The 16962-nt window shown below is 38.2% G+C and overlaps 1 protein-coding gene and 1 long non-coding RNA gene across 2 annotated transcripts in view; both read right to left on the minus strand.

Annotated features, from left to right (window-relative positions):
- Positions 1-16962, minus strand: part of akt3a (v-akt murine thymoma viral oncogene homolog 3a) — a gene marked incomplete at its 5' end in the record, with an annotated part of 68738 nt that overhangs the window by 49105 nt on the left and 2671 nt on the right.
- LOC106535361 (uncharacterized) lies at positions 7326-11333 on the minus strand. The gene is made up of 2 exons (XR_001312437.1): positions 7713-11333; positions 7326-7649 (listed from the first exon to the last, which is right to left on the minus strand). It is a non-coding gene; the product is annotated as an uncharacterized LOC106535361 (long non-coding RNA).

Genomic DNA, 16962 nt, shown 5'->3' on the forward strand with positions numbered 1-16962 from the left:
GAGTAACAGAGAATTGACTTTAATTATCTTTTTCTGTATTTTCTTCTTATTTTAAAGTAAAATAATTAGATTTTTAGTGAAATGAGCATAGAAGATGGAGGCAAATTATTAGAAAAAAAAATCTGGGTCAGACACAGATGAAGAGGAAATGTTAGAATCCAAAACATAGACAGAAACAGAAACTGCTTTCTGATGATCAAAATGAAGGAGATGGAAGGAACATCCATTATAGAACAAGAAATGAGCAATTTTAGACACTGCCTGGCCAAAAATAAAGTCTCCACCTGGATTGAACTAAGTGCTATGATGTGGGGTTGCTGCAGTCTGTCAGGTCTAGGTTCAGCAACAGTCTGTGCTCAAAGAATGAGGTCAGCTACTGAATATACTGAATGACCAGGTTATTCCATCAATGGATTTTTTTATTCCCTGATGAGACAGGCATATTCCAAGGTTACCATGGCAGGATTCATTGGGYTCAAATTGTGAAAGAGTGGTTCAGGGAGCATGAGACACTACTTTCACACATGGATTGGCTCCACAGAGTCCAYTGAGAACCTTTGGGATGTGCTGGAGAAGGTTTTGAGCATCGGTCAGACTCTACCATCATCATTGCCAGACCTTGGTAAAAAATTAATGCAACACTGGATGAAAATAAATCTTGTGATGCTGCAGAATCTTAYTGAAACAATGCCACAGCAAATGTGTGCGGTAATCAAAGCTAAAGATGGTCCAACAAAATATTACAGTGTGACCTTTTCATTTGGTGGCAACTTTTTTTTTGGCCAGGCAGTGTAGATGAGCATGTTATAGACACTAAAGTGCACAAATTGTCATTACTTGTCTTTGTTCTTTTGTTGCCAATTTGATTGTTACAGAAATCAACCTGTAGAGCAGGGCTATTCAACAGGCAGCCCGTGGACCACATACCAGTGACTAAAGTTCAGCCTGCTAATTGGTTCATTCATCTCCTAAGCCCAAACCCCTGATTTTCTACTTACAGTAATTTACTGTAAGTTATTTTAGTTAGACATAGACATGTACAGAAACGTCAGAATCTTGGCTACAAGCTGGTAAAAATCATTTCAATGAACACCGAAGACAGTTAAAACTACAAGCAGCTGAAGATAAAACTTTGAAAGTGAAAATAAAATTGGTTTAAAATTTTGGCAAGTCAGAGATGTCAAAATATTATTTGTGGTAAATAAGTGGCATAATGTGTTATTTTTGTTTTTGTTGTTGCTTTATTATAACTACTTTTATTACATAGGGTTCTGTATGTTGTATTCATGATTAAATAAAGAAAAATAAACTATTTCAAATGTAGCAGATCTTTGTAAARCTTGGTTTATTTACATGATTTAATTGTTGGATGTTTGGCCCCTCAGCTGTTGGCCTGCATTAACTGTGGCCCCCGGAGCAGTTGAGTTGAACAGCCCTGCTGTAGAGTGTTGAACATTAAACATCTTCATCAGGCAGAATATGGTTACTGTTTGAAATAAATATGCACAACGTACAAGYTGTGCCTGTAATAAATCTAACATTAGTACAGCTGGTGAATCCATGCATTGCACAAGGCGTCCCTTTTTTCACTTGAGCACTTGACCCTAAAACTATCTGGTCATGCCCCCAATTTAGTGTCTCTWCACAGTTTGAGTGAGACTCAACATTTACTTGATTCCTCTTTTTGTGTGGATTTCTGCAACAGAAACAACTGTGCTTTTCTATTCAACAGGTTRTAACGTGTTAAATTGGAAAGTAGTGGAAGTAATATTTTTAACAGTTGGTATTTGAATGAACCTTTGTCTTCACCAACTATSTGAATAGGACTAGAAAGATTTTTTATTTTCCAAATAAAAACCCGATTAAAATCTGTTTTTTTGTAAGAACTGTGATGGTGGTTACCATGTGAACAAAGAGATGTCCAATGTGAAAAAAGTGGATAGGATTTAGTTTSTTGAAGTCCTCTGGGCAAAGCAGAGTTCTCCGGTTGTGTTAACGTGTCTGAGAGTTGCTAGCCAGGATGTGTTCATGCAGAGGAGCAGAGGTTATTTGTTGTGTTTGGTCTACAGCCTCTACTTGTTCTGATCCCTGGAGTTTTGCTTGGTTTCTCACTTTAGAAACTTCCGCTGGTGCTGAAGATGTTGCTGCTTGATCTGATGACAGCAGGATCACCACTGTCACTAAAGTTTGAAAACATATGATGCAATGAGTCGTTCAAATTTGTAGGTGGATCCGAGGTCAGTTTCCAGCTAAAACCACAAAGTAATCTTTTTACACAAAATTAYTGTTTATAGCGTCGCAGAGCAGAAATAAAACCTCAAGACTTCAACAGTTTAGGATGCAATGAATATATACAGTATATATATTTTTTAAGAAAAGGAACAATCAAAATAACCTTATTGTGTGTGTTAACCAGTTTTATCAATCTGGACAAATTCATAATAGAACTTAGATTGTAATTGTGCTATATATTATATGAATTTGGTACCTTATTTACTTTAGACAGGCTTCAAAAGAATGTGGATTACATCTTCAAAAGTTCTCTAAATACCATAAATAAAAAAATTCTGTAGCTTTTAAAAAATAAAACTTTGTCTTGTTATTACAAAAAGCAAATCCATGTTTTATAGGATTCACCCAAAATATTATCCCCCCACCAGCTAACTCTTATAGTAGCTGTTCGCCACTTGGCACTAATCTGTTGGCCTAAATAAACCAAACTCACCCCCACTCAAACCTGCCTCCTCTAATCAGCCTAAAGCCTACTCCAAACAGCCCACAGTACATCAGGAAGGTAACTACACACTACTCCTTTGAGCTAATCTCTGTGTTAGTACATTTAAACATAGATACTAGTTTCCACCTACACTCAGATGACTTGTCAAATTAAGACTGAAATGCTGCTTTCAATAGATCACAGTGGAAAACTAAACCCTGAAATAAGTCAGCATTTAGTTTGAACTACGGTAAAACTACACAAAAGCAGAAATGATAACTGAAATGCAGAAGAACTACCATAAGAATACCATAGTTATCCTCTAACAACTATCGACTCAGCCCTATTCAGTTGTGTATGCACGATAACACAAATAAGAAACAAGAGATCAACACTAAAGCAAATGAGTTTAAAAAATTGTTGGTTAAAATAAAAGTGTGTTGTTGCAAAGCATGATTCTTTTTTCAAGCTGCAAAAACAGATATTCTGTACTGTTGGGCTACTTTCTGTCATCTGTTACCATGRAACATGGATTATAATGTAACCGACTGTGTCTCTGTATTTGTTTGCAGAATATTTCACGAGGCACTGGATGAATTGTAATATCAGAAAGTAATCATTTGATGCACAACTAATTACCATCGAGTCAACCTGATTCAAAATGGCCACAACAGCTAATCAATCTTAGCAAACACAAAAACGGCTACAATTCAGCCAGTTTTACAGATACTGAACTAAATTTCGGTGTGGTTGTATCTGAGAGTCATCCCCAATACATATTCTAAGCACTAACAGATCATGCAAAATCTTTGTTTAAAGCTGCGATAGGTAACTTTTATTTGTCAAAAGTGTCACTATGTCCTGACTCCTAACAGACAAATATTCTCAAAAAAAAAAATCTGGCTCCTCCTGGTGCTGCCATTTGTTCAAATCTACCGCTCCCTGTCAAAAACAGCCAATCAGAGCCATGGGGATTGTCTTACTGGTGTCAATCATGCCAATCCCCCTGCCTTGTAGCACGCACACTTATTCAAGCTCGTGCCTTGTGCTACAGCTGTGCCAATGGCAGAGAAACGAGCTAATATTACAGGAAAACTGCCAATTTCTGGAGAGAAGCCTGCTCTGAAAACAAAGACAGGAACAGAAGAAGACCCAGAATGAAATTAGTGATGGGTACCGAATTCGATACTTTTTTTTGCACAGACTGAATTCTGTCAGTACTACCGAGTATCTATTCACATAACATCAAACGATACCATGTTTCGGTACCTAAACGCATCATTGCGACCGGTTTGGAGTAAGAGTGGTGAGTTTTCCATGCTTGTCTTGAACGCAGCATCACGCAAGAGCGTAATGATGTCAGCAGCTGCTGGTTCAGTAAACAGAGGCAGAGCTCGGTCTGAATGTAGCATGAAAGCCTCGCAGCCCCTGGAGTAAACCTCGCTGAACAGACCGCCTCTGAATTATCTGGTGGATTAATTATCTTGTGAGCACGACGTTCACTTGCTCAAAGTAAATAAAGTAAAGCCACTTTCTTTATTTCATCCGCCATTAAACAGAGACCGGCAGAGGAAAACAACAGAGGCACTAGCCAACAGTCCGAACACRTCTGACCTAAAGAGCACAAGCAGCCAGCTTGAAGCGTTGGGCTCGTTTTGGATGCTCAAAACGTTGCTTGAACAGCTTTTATTTATTTTAACTGCATCCTCTTTTGCCTATTTGATTTAAACTTATTTGCCTTCCACGGACCTCCATCACACAATTTTTCTAGCGGGGAAATGACGTCAATAGAAATACATGGAGCTGGATTTTAATTTGTGTAATAAGACAAAACAGTCTTGTTGTTTTCAACAGTTTTCACTTTAAAGAAATGCTACACAACTGATGTTACAATACAAATAGTTGGATGTTGTCTTGATATTTGTTAATTTTATATATTGAGAAAAATGTTAAATAAAAAAATAAAAGTTTATTATTGAAAAAACAACACACAAAGTACCGAAAATCAGTACCGTTAAGTACCGGTATCGATTCCCAGGTACCGGATATTGGTACTGAATCGATTCAAACGTCAAAGGTACCTATCCTTAAATGAAATCCAAGTTAAAAAGAAAGAATTAGATCAGACCTGGAATTAAACTAGGGTGAAGAGAGTGGCTTTTCAGAGGAGGGGGAAGCTAGTCATCTTGAAAGGATTGGACACCGATGGAGTTAGCCACATTTCTGCTTGACAAGTAAGTATCTCTGCTTGATTCATTTTGTTTTTAATAACTGTGCACAACAAACATAGCAATAGTCACAATATCACCAATGATCGGGCAAATGCCATTTACTCTAGATTATAGATAAGACAGTCTAACAGATTGTTAGTTTGTACCTCTGCAGGCATGTTGCAGCAGGCCAGGTGATGATAAACGTTAATGTAACCAGCTAACATGTCATTGTTGTAACTAGTGCTGGGCGGTATACCGTTTTGTACCGAATACCGGTTTTTATTTTTGTTATGATAGGAATTTTCTGAATATCGGACAATCCGGTTTAAATAGAGGAACGTTTCGTCGTGGCTGCTAGAGAACTGTTGTTTCCCGGAGGACATTTTTCCTTGCTGCACCGCTATGTGCGTTAGCATGCTAATGTTTGGAGCAGCTAGTTGCAGCCGCGGGTGGCGATTCCGCTGCTTATATTGACTGTCGTTTAAAAAAATATCCCGTTTTCGCCGTCGCTGAATGTAGTAAACACCTCTTCAGTGACGTGCACAGTTAGATTTAACACAGTTAGTTAATATGGAGACGTTATGSTGATGGAGAATTAACGTGGTTCTATTGTGAAAAGCCTGCGGGAAGTAGTTCGTAGTGGAGTTGGAATTGACTGGTGTGCAAGGTGAGTCGTGCTGATAAGCTTTAATAAATAACAAAACAATAAACCCGATCACAATCTTTTCTTAACCCTCCTCCTTCACGACTGGACCAAAATGCGTGACTACTGTCTTCAACCTCCAGTCAGACAAGAACAGACACAGAGGAGGGAAACAGAGACACAGAGAGAGGTACAGTAAAAGARAAAAACTCAATAAGCCTCTACGTGCACTGCGTATTTACATTGATCACACACAGGAAGTGAGGTCATGTGATCAGCTGTTTGTGTGTGTTGCTAACCCACTCAGGGGCAGGGCTCTGTCCAGACAGAGACTCTCCCACTGGATTGTGGAGGCTATCTCTTTAGCTTACAGCGGCAGGGGTCTCCCAGTCCCATCTGGTATGAGAGCTCACTCCACCAGGGGTGTAGCAGCATCCTGGGCACTATTTAAAGGAGTACCTGTGAGAGACATCTGTGCTGCGGCCAGCTGGTCTTCACCACACACGTTTGTTCAGTTTTATCGCTTAGATGTGACAGCCCCTTCGGTGGCTCACTCTGTGCTCTCCGCTGGGTCTGATGTGCTGCACTAGCATGTTATTATGACCCAAGTTTGGTGCTGCTCTGCGGGGCGTTTATATATGTCCCATACATGATGTTGTACCGAGTGAATTGACTGAAAGGGAACGTAATGTTATGCATATAACTACTGTTCCCTGAAGGRAAGGAACGAGGTACAACACATGGTGGCCCCGCTGCACAACTGGGCTCGGTGAAGAGCAGTTACYGAACTRAGGAGTGACTGTGATGCGACAGTATGTATATGTGCAGGCGGAGCCTGACATCTGTCGTCATCACGTCACCTGCCTAAAGGCRTGATTAGAGGTGGCTTCAGCCAGGACACGCAGGGGCGTGGTTTCCCATACTATGTGTTGTACCTCGTTCCTTTCCTTCAGGGAACAGTAGTTATATGCATAACATTACGTTTCTGTTTATGTCATACTTTAATATTAGCAATCACGCTAAACCATTCCTATTTTCTATTTTTAATTTACTCGTCTTCCTTCACAGCTCGAGAATTCACAGACAAAAATTMTCTAATAAATGCCGCCATTATTGTYCCAGAAATTTTACAACAAAATTTAACTTTATTTTTACTTTTTTGACACGAAGTGCACACAGCTGCTTCCACCAGTAGGAGCAACTCGCCAGATTAAAAGCCACAATAACACACAAYAGTTAGGTGCAATGACTTATAGTTTACACATTGATTTAATTTTCCTCCTATAATGCATCACCTTCGATGTGACYATTGCGCACATGTAAATTGTGATGATGCTCAAACGGTTTCTCATGCAGCTCTAATAGGTAATGCTGTAAGATTAAACTACTTCTGTAAGTTATTGAAGGTGGTGAAACACAAATCAGGAAGATAATACTTTGGGTTATACGTAACTGCAACAAATATCTCTGATAAAATTTATTTCTTTGTGTTCGTGTTGCTAGTATGTCATCACTGGATATTCATGATGACAATGATAAAAGTGACAAGTTACTTAAAAATATGTAAAATAAAGCATATTTTTWAGATGTTAGTCCGTGACTTCGTGATCTTCATTGTCGTAGTATGACTAGTATTGACCCAGTGATTTATCATCATTCCTACTTGAAGTTCGTTTTTTAATTGATCCAAAACATAATCCAGTAATGTACAATGGTAAAGTGATGCTTTAGTTCTGACAAATGAGTAAATATAAAAAAAAACATTTCACACTTTATTGAAAAATAGTTACAAATGTTCTAATAGAAATGTTGTTTTAAATAGGAAAATGTTTTATACATGACGAGACAGTATTCAAAATTTTAAAAGAACACCACACAACAGCTATACCCTCCTGGGAACAAATCCCCTGTATTGTCCATGAGGATCTTGAAAGCAGTCCAGGACCCCGAGTCCCACGCTGCCAAGCCACAAACTCTGTATGCTGCGTGTGGAATTGCCTGTTGTCTTCACCGTCATCTGGAAGGTCAACTACAGCACGCAGGTCCAGATCCTCCTGGCCAAAGGCAAGACCCCTGCCTGCAAAATGTATTCCTCTTTGTGTAGTAGGTAGGTTTGAAATGCAAAGACTTCCACACGCACCATGTCCTCTCTGCTGAGGTTCTCAGGAGTTGAACCCACTCAGTGATCTCTGCCTCGTYTCCCACATGACCTGCCTGATGCTCCACGCAAACGGCTTCCTCTTCTCCCCGTTCGTTGGCTCTTRGAATTCGCTGTGGATGCCCTCCTCRGAGCCCATTGACTGTGYCAAAAACTCTAACTGCATAACGTACAGATAAAATGTTACACACTGTTCAAAACAAGAGATGAAAACCACTAATTCACTGGCTTGTCATGTTGCTGAAATAATAAACTTTATATAACATTACATATTGCTAAGCTGTAGCTACCGTTTTGTTAGCTATTTATAACTTTTAGAAAGAGTGCAACGTAATTTACATGTAATGTTACGGCAAAATACGTAAAGATTTGAGGAGAAGTTCTGGTAGTTAAAGTATGGGCAAGCCAAGATAGTTAAAAATCTATTGTTAATGTTTCAGTCTTACCGGTGACTGTAGCATAGCTGTTTATTTGCCGTCTGTGGCCCACACTCATCTTGTTTACTAGCTTGCCTGTTCACGACAGGCCACGCTGTGGGGGAGGAGCTTAGGAGGGAGGGCTGTAGCTCAACAGAGCAAAGGGGGAGGGACCTGGAAGCTGTGTCTTTTCAAACTTTTTTCTAAGTCCACAGTTTTCTAAAACCTACGTACAACATCTTTAAACAAGGCAGCAGAAGATTTGCTTTCCTTCAAGGAATGATACTTCCATTGCAATGAGTTTTACAAGAGTTACACTGTGCATCATGAGATGTGATAATGTATAGTGTATGACATTTGTTTAATGGTGACAATAAAAAATCTCATCAGTGCATCCCTCCTTGTTCTGATCAAATGTTTGAGGTCAGCGTTCCGACGATCCTCAGCTGCAATCTAATCCTGTTACTCAACATCTACTCCCTTCATCCTCTACTGCTTGCCCGCCCTAAGTTCTCCATACGCAGCGAGCAGCACTTCATTCATTGATCCATTCATWCATTTATTCAAGACTGCCTCACACTACATTAGTACATTCAGATACCCATCTGTCTGCATTGGTTTTAAAAAGGCTGCTTCCCTCACTCAACACTCTTCCTGTCTTCAATGAGTTAAAACAACCGTTTAGACTTTTTAAACAGCGGTTTGGTGGAGCACTTATGTGTAGTCAGCGTCCTACTTGCAGTGGACAGACATTTGGGGGAAATAAGATTTCTCATTGGGAGTTGAGCTAACAGAATAAATTTTCACAACTCAAACATCAAAAGTGTCACAATGATACCATTAGAAATCATTTACTGTGCATCAATTTGGCATTAGATAAATATTTACTAATGCTAAAATCATTACAATTTACTGTTTGCAATCTTCAGCATCCCACTGCAACATGTTGTAAARCAGACTATATGATTATCATAGCCACTCAAAGGAGAAAAGTGATGCAGGTCGAACATCAATAATTTAAATTTGAAAAAAAAAAAAAACTTGACCTTGGCTATGCTGTCCATTTTGATTATTTCTGCAATAGCAATGTCATAATTCAGTATTTAGGGGGCTTTAGATACAAAGACTTACAACTTCACAAAAACCCATTTCAAATATTTATACCATCCCTCTAAAAGGCCTAAAATCATTTAGCTACAAATTTTGGAAACATCTGCTAGGTATTTTTGGTGTCGACATAGCATTACTCCTTAAGCATCAAGCCAARCCGTTCATAAACACAAAAACATTGTAAATGAAATGCCAAGCTCCACCATTTGGTTTTATACTAGAGCTTCAAAATATATTCTTTAAGCATCATCATCGTAATATGCACCTGTGCAATATTCACATTGCAGGTCCTCCTATGTAGGAGGAATTAAATCAACGGGCTATCTAGGGAATAAACCACTAAATCATCTGAGACAATATTAACAACGTTTTTCAGAGAAGTGTTGACGTGAATTCTCGAACTGTGGAAGAAGACGATGAAGATAGACAAATCTGCAGAGAACTGGAGGAAAAGAGGCTACATATGGTTAGCATGAATGCTAATAATATAGCGTGACGAAAATAGAAACCAAGATAGCAGTAAAACGCAATTCACATATGCATATTTGATCAAAAGAAATGTGTTCAGGTCCCAGCACAATAAAAGCAAGTAATAAAATACAAGAATTACTTAAATACATAAAAAACATACTTGTGACACGAACAAAAGAGAGGTAAGACCGATRAAGGTTCATTGTCAACAAGATGGCAGCATGTATTTTTTTCATATCATAATATATATTGCAGGGTTGGGAAACATTGTCATGTCAGTTTTTTTTTTTCAATATTGTGCAGCCCTAATTTATGCTTCATAAAACTACTTTATGAGCTCACATTTTTATCAGTCTTTCTATAACATAAAGGAACCACCAGCCACACTGATGACTAAAAATAGGCACTCCGTGTGTCAGCTTACATTTTTTTACAAGACAAAATCTGAGCATTTTAATACAAGATTATTCCCTGTGAAGTTTCAATTTCAAGTTAAAGTGAGTAATTTAACGCTCCGCCTGTTTAAATTAAACAGCTCACTTTCAGTTTTGTTTCTGCACCTGCTAGTTGCAGTTCCAGTTGCTCTGTCTGACAAGTCTCCTGCCTCTTTTCTGTGGTGGCTGTATCTGTCACAAACTATTTGTCTGTCTGTCCGTCAGTCGTTCCTGTGCTGTTTGTCTGTGGACTCTGCAGACTGGTCCTTCTGTGCTGTGCTGTCTGTCTGTTTGGCTGGCTGGCTGGCTGACTGCCATTATCTGCAGTGTAGAGTGAGTCATTCTTAGGACAATGGAGACAGTTTGTAAAGCCACACTAGAGAGTACACTTCCTCCGGATGTGCAAGAGGATGCCATTCATAACAAAGCCTGCACTGTCTCCCTGTCGGCTACTGCTGTGTATGTGCATGTAAGTTTAGAGAAACAAGAGAAATAGAAGGAGGGATTCTGGGTGATGGACAGACAGCGTTTAAAAAAAAAAGGTTTGCAGCAAATGAGGACAGAACGAGAGGAGAAAAGAGGAAAAGGGACACAGCAGACAGTGGCGGCAGCAGCGACTGGTGATTGATATCAGAGATCTGGCACTACCACCTGATCCAGCCTGCCTCCAGCAACACTGAACTCACTGAACTCACTAAGCCAAGATGGCTGCTTCACTGCACTGCACCCAGTGAACCCCACAGCAGTCTTATGTATACAGTAAAGCAAACACTGTAGCCCAAGAGATTAAACAGCAGAGACAGAGTACAGAAGAAACAATCAATATAAAAAAGGGAAGATGTGATGCTTTTCATTTCAGCTCCATGTCTCGCAAGATCACAGCAAGATGCAGACAGGTCGGGATGCAGGAGGGGATTTTTATTTTAATAAAAAGCACAGCTAATAAAAAAACCTTTAAAAAGGTCACACAGAACCAATACTGTGATCGAAATTCAGCATATTTTAGATGAAATTTGCAGACAAATGTTATCGAGGTGGGCCAGCTGCCTGATCAAAATAAATAAAAACAAAATTTTAGGTGATGTGAAGTAATCTACGGTATAGGGTTGGGCATAATCGTATCGAGTGCAATTAATCGTCAGAAAAACATTAATCGATTATTTTTTACACTTGACGATTAATACGATTAATGCCACCAGGCAGACTGACTGGGGATTCCTCCAGTCAGTCCGCTCGGTGCTCCTTTCCACTTCAAATATGATGAAACATTTTTAAAAAAAAGTTCTGTAATTTTTTTCTTTATCAAAAAAATTTAAAATTTCATGTATAGCCTGAAGACTGTAATTTTGACACAATTTGGAACAGATTTTTACGTACAGCAAATCTTTACCACTAAATTGGTCATGTGACTAGGACATAAGGGTGTCCAGGGACTCCAGGGGATTAATCGTCAAAATAATCGTTATCAGCTAAATACCACAATTAATCGTGATTAATTTTTTTGCCAATATTGCCCAACCCTACTGCGGTAGACTGTAATTTATTACAGATTTTCTTCGTCAAGATTAAATTTAAAATGTAAGTCAATACTGATTTCAGCAACAACAAAGCAGCTTATGAGTTGTAAAAACAACATTATTTTTGTAGCTTTAAATGAAGGCTTTAGATTGTGTATAAAAACATAAATGTTACAGAAGTCTTTTTTAATAAAATGGACCCTATTAAATAAATATCTGCAAAATTTTATTAAATATAAAAGATAAAAGTAAATACATTGTTAACATCTGATGCTAATGTCGTTATACTCACTCAAACTTTCTTTAAAGTGCCTGTGACATGCCTATCCATCGAACACAAAAGGTCAAAGAAAACACATTTTTATGTAAGAAACCTTGCATAAAATGTGATTTTTACCTATTTGAGCACATAAATGGCATATTCTCTTTTGAACTTGAATCAGCCAAAGTGAAACAGGAAGTGACATCAAAGGGGAACTATTTAAGAAAGAGAACTCTCTGGTCTTTGTTTATCGAAACAATATTTGAACTCTTGACTTGTCTTCATCTCTCTCTGATAGTGACTCAGGATAATCTAAAAAAACATCAGATACTTCTCTACAGTCTGTGTCCTTAACTAAATAAATTTAATAAAAATAAATTAAATAAAAATCAATTTAATAAATTCCTGTCCCTGAGCTGTTGGCTTTAAATAACTGAGCAATTTAGTTGGATAGCACAGTATTAATGTCTGAAAATAAGCTGCTTTAAAGTCAGCATCAACCATAAACTAAATCTGCCTTTACTTTTAATATATCTGTATTTATTTCAGATTTAGTCAGTCATACACTTAGTTCTTATTAGTGTTTAAAAGAGGACGTGTTAAAACACTATTTAGTCAAAGTTAAACATGAAATGTCAAAGTTCATTACAAGTGGCCCTTCGAGGGCCACCATAACACTCATGTGGCCCTGGGTGAAAATGAGTTTGACACCCCTGCTCTAATCCATGCAGACAATCCCCTTTGACATCACTTCCTGGTACTTCAAATGAAAATATCTCAATAACTGTTCATCTCAGCAGCGGGAATTTATTTTTGCAATGTGTTGAAGTTATTTTTCCAATAATGCCTTTATATTTGTTTAAAAAAAAATTAATGTCACAGGCACTTTAACTTCTTAAGCCCCAAGGGGTTTTCTTAAAGTTTTTTCTCAAAATGCCATGCCGAAATGTAACTGAGTGTATCTCTGCATTTACAAACTCTACTTAAATAATGTAGGTATCAAAATAAAGATAACACTTGGGAGATTTCATCAGAAGTGTAAGTATTAAAACAGCTGCTGTGGTTTTAGAGATATTGGGGATGGAACATAGTTTCTTTTCACTCTCACCTGAATAATTTTTTCATTAGACAGTACATAAACTATTTAAAACTATAATGAATCAGGCTAAAAGCTTTTGAAAACCATAAATCCTCTTGTGGACATAACCTGTGCAAAGATTCGTGCTGTTAAAATTAACTGGAGCAAAGTTACAGAGGTTTTAGTAAAGAAATAATTTTGTGTTTTGTCATTCTGCACAGGACTGACCATGATGGTTCCATTAATAAATGCTAAGAAATCTCAAGTTTTTACATCCAAAAGTTATTAATTTTTCTTACCTGCCTGAAAAGACTTGTTATTGAATGTTTGTTCTTTTGAAAAATTATCCAAACATTTATTTGTCACCATATATATATATATATATATTATATAAAATAATGAGAAATTATATTTGACTTCAGTTGGATCATATTCACTCAAAATCAAGTGAAAAAAAAAAYTTTTAACACACTTTACAACATATTTAGGTATCTAGTTCGACTTGCTTTAAAAAATAGTGTCAAATTTTTTCCCTTTACAGATTTGTTGTAATGTATTTACAGATTTGCAATGAGGCCATTTTGACAGTTTGTTTACTTTCTGATTGAACTGCTTGACATTTGTACTGTTTGGTGAATTTAAAAATAGTTTCCATGAGCTTTTAGCCAAGATTTTTATGTTTCTTTTGATACCAAACATGTCCAGTTTCAACTTACAGACCGGGGGCAAAACTGTTTTTTCCGTTTTCTATTTCTTTTAACTTCTTTAACTTAAGATCAGACTTCAAAAACAAAACATTCAACTTCATGGGGTTTAGGGAAAGATCCTGATTATTTAAACAAGTGCAAAAAGAAGTGTGCAGTCTACACAACTTCTTGTGATTGTCATCTTTGTTGCTAAAACCCTACTAAGAGAATAYCATCGCTCTAACCATTTCACAACAAAGATGTTTATTTCAACATAGATGTTTCACCTCTGATTAGCAGCTTTGCAGGGGGAAAATGGATTTGAGATAAAGATTGTGTCAAAGAAAAGATGATGCTGTTCTCCACGTCTCCCCTTTTGGCCATCTGGTGTGGTGACTGCTGTGTGGGCTGATGTTGGTGAAGGTAACAGTATCCACTGTTACAGTAACTGAATGTGACCCCTGTGGACTCACACAGGTCAACAAAGTCCTGGCTTTAGTGGAAAACAAGGAGAATCCACTTTGGATCTTAGATTACAATTCACCACAACTGGTGCTGACTGATGCGGTTTATTGTTTTGTCATTGTTCATTTCTGTCTGTCATTTCCACGCAAAAGGAAACGATGCAGCTGATAGGGAACTTCACATCCTGATTTAATGAAAGGAGGAAGGAACTTGTACTGAAAGACTCGGTCATCTAAGCGACACGCTGCATCTTTTATGTTGAGGTTACATCCAGAGTTCACAGACAAGTCATTATAAGCTTTGATGGTGAGCAAACGGAGCTCATGCTGAAAAAGAATTGTTCACCTTTTAACAAGCTTTACRTTTGCAAAGCTTTAACTAAACATCTTGTGAATTAGAACTCCGAGTATACAATGAGAATAAGTCTCAGTTACTACCACAACAGCCCAATGTCTGGTAAATTGACTGAATTATTGCTACTTTTGTGTTTGCTTAGGTGAATTAGCTGTATAATCAGTTATAGATGTATCCAATGATTACTTTCTCAGAGTTAATTTAACATCTGTTCTCTGGTTACATTACAGTTACATTATCACCCACCCTTCATCACAGCAGACCAGTCACTAACTGAGAACAAGCTACAGCTGATCAGCATCTACCGGTGTGTATAATTTAATGGCTCGTGTTTGTCCCTCTGGTTTATGTAGTGTTTGACCAGTTTTTATAACAGTTTGTCAAACAAAAGCTCCATATCTCAGAAACAAATCACTGGTTTCATAAAACAAAGAAAGGGGATCTTTTTCATGATGGCCCATGAGCAAAAAAAGTCACCATTGCAACTCTGAAACATCTGATTTTTTTTTCTGACACTTCTTTAAAACTCTTCCATCATGAGAGTTTTTATGTTTACACAAATCACTCTTRCTGGTTCAATTACTGAAAATAAACTACAACAAAAAGCCTCATCTAAGCTGAGTAAAGAGTGCTCAAACTCACACACATGCAAACTGTTTCAGTAAATTATAAACAACAAGGCTTTAACAGCCCAAAGGGGTCAGACCGTCTAAAACAGTGATTCCCAACCAGGGGTACGCCATGGAGGTTCTATAGAACAGCTGGAGTGCTCAGAAACCACGTGACCATGTGATCGGCTGTAGAAGCTAACGGCTAACGCAAAACGGTCAAGAGTCTGGATTTACCATCGCTGTACATGTTGGCAACAGAGCAGAAAAAAGGACTGATGATGTAGAAATCATAAAAACTACTACTAATAATAATAACCCAATTATTATTAATATTTGCAGTATATATAATCCATCTAAAGTTTTAAATAATGCCCGAAAAGCTGTGTGTGTTATGGATTTATTAAAAGAAGATAAACAGGAAAACATCTCATTTTACAACACAAGTCAGCAGATTTGATCTTATTTAACTCAATGTGATCTGAGCAGAACATAATATAACAGTTTAAAATTTAAATAATCTTATAAAGTTGATGTAATCACTGTTATTTATTGAACTGGTTAGGAGATATTAGCTGGTGGAGTATACAGAGTGTAGCACTGTTGAATCATGCTACAGTTTAACACAAAATTAAATATTACAGCTGATTTATCCTCTGATTAATATTTAGACCTACAAACTGTAAAATAATATTATGAATGTGAGTATTTTAGGTTTCTCTTTTGCTCCTCTATGTTGTCACATCACAGATGCTAACGATGGACGGATAGGCGGGGCTCAGTCTAGGGTTCTTATTCAAGTCTATGGGGTACACATAGCCCTAGTGGTATGCAAGCATATTACAGGGGGTACATGGAAAAATTTCCCAGGTGTGTAAAACAATAAATCAAAATAAGACTGGAATATGTAGAGCCCTATAAATTCTGCAATGCAGAAAATGCAGACAGAATTGTGGAATTGACAAAACAAACTGAAGAAGATCACGGGCTTCAAGCAAAAGGAGAATCGGATTCGGATGGATGGAAGTCTGGACAGAGCAAATGAGCTGAACACATTCTTCAACAGGTTCAGCTCAGGAACAAGCTCATCTTCCTCCTCTCCTGACCCCAGCCAGACAGACTTCTCACCCACAGCCTTCCTGTCAAACCTCAGATGTTTTATCTTCAACCTCATTCATGGACTCTTCTGCTTCCACAAGTTTGTCTTCAACCAAACCTGGAGATGCTGCTGCCCACTCTGCCTCCCCCTTAGAGAGACTGAACCAGAACAAGGCTGCAGGTCCAGATGGTGTCACCCCCAGAGTCCTGAAGGCCTGTGCAGACCAGCTCTGTGGGATTCTGCAACACCTCTTCAACCTTAGCTTGACCCAGGAGAAGGTGCCAGTGTTGTGGAARACATCCTGTCTGGTTCTGGTACCAAAGAAAACTCACCCATCAGCCCTCAATGACTATAGACCTGTTGCCCTGACATCCCACATCATGAAGGTCCTAGAGAGGACTTCCAGCACACGTCAGACTGCTGTCATCTACAGAAATACTCAGATGACTCTGCAGTTGTTGGGTGTATCAGAGATGGACAGGAAGCTGARTACAGAGAGCTGGTGGACCGCTTTGTGGCATGGTGGGGACAATCATCTCAACTTGAATGTGAACAAAACAAAGGAGATGATTGTAGATTTCAGGAGAAATAGTGTCAGATCAAACTGTTTCCTTCATGGGAGAAGAAGTGRAGGTGATTGAGGAATATAAATACCTCTGTGTTCATCTGGACAACAGACTGGACTGGAGACTCAACAGTGAAGCAGTCTACAAGAAAGGACAGAGCAGACTG

This window comes from Austrofundulus limnaeus, unplaced genomic scaffold (assembly GCF_001266775.1).
Source record: "Austrofundulus limnaeus strain Quisiro unplaced genomic scaffold, Austrofundulus_limnaeus-1.0 Scaffold0, whole genome shotgun sequence".
Lineage (NCBI taxonomy): Eukaryota > Metazoa > Chordata > Actinopteri > Cyprinodontiformes > Rivulidae > Austrofundulus > Austrofundulus limnaeus.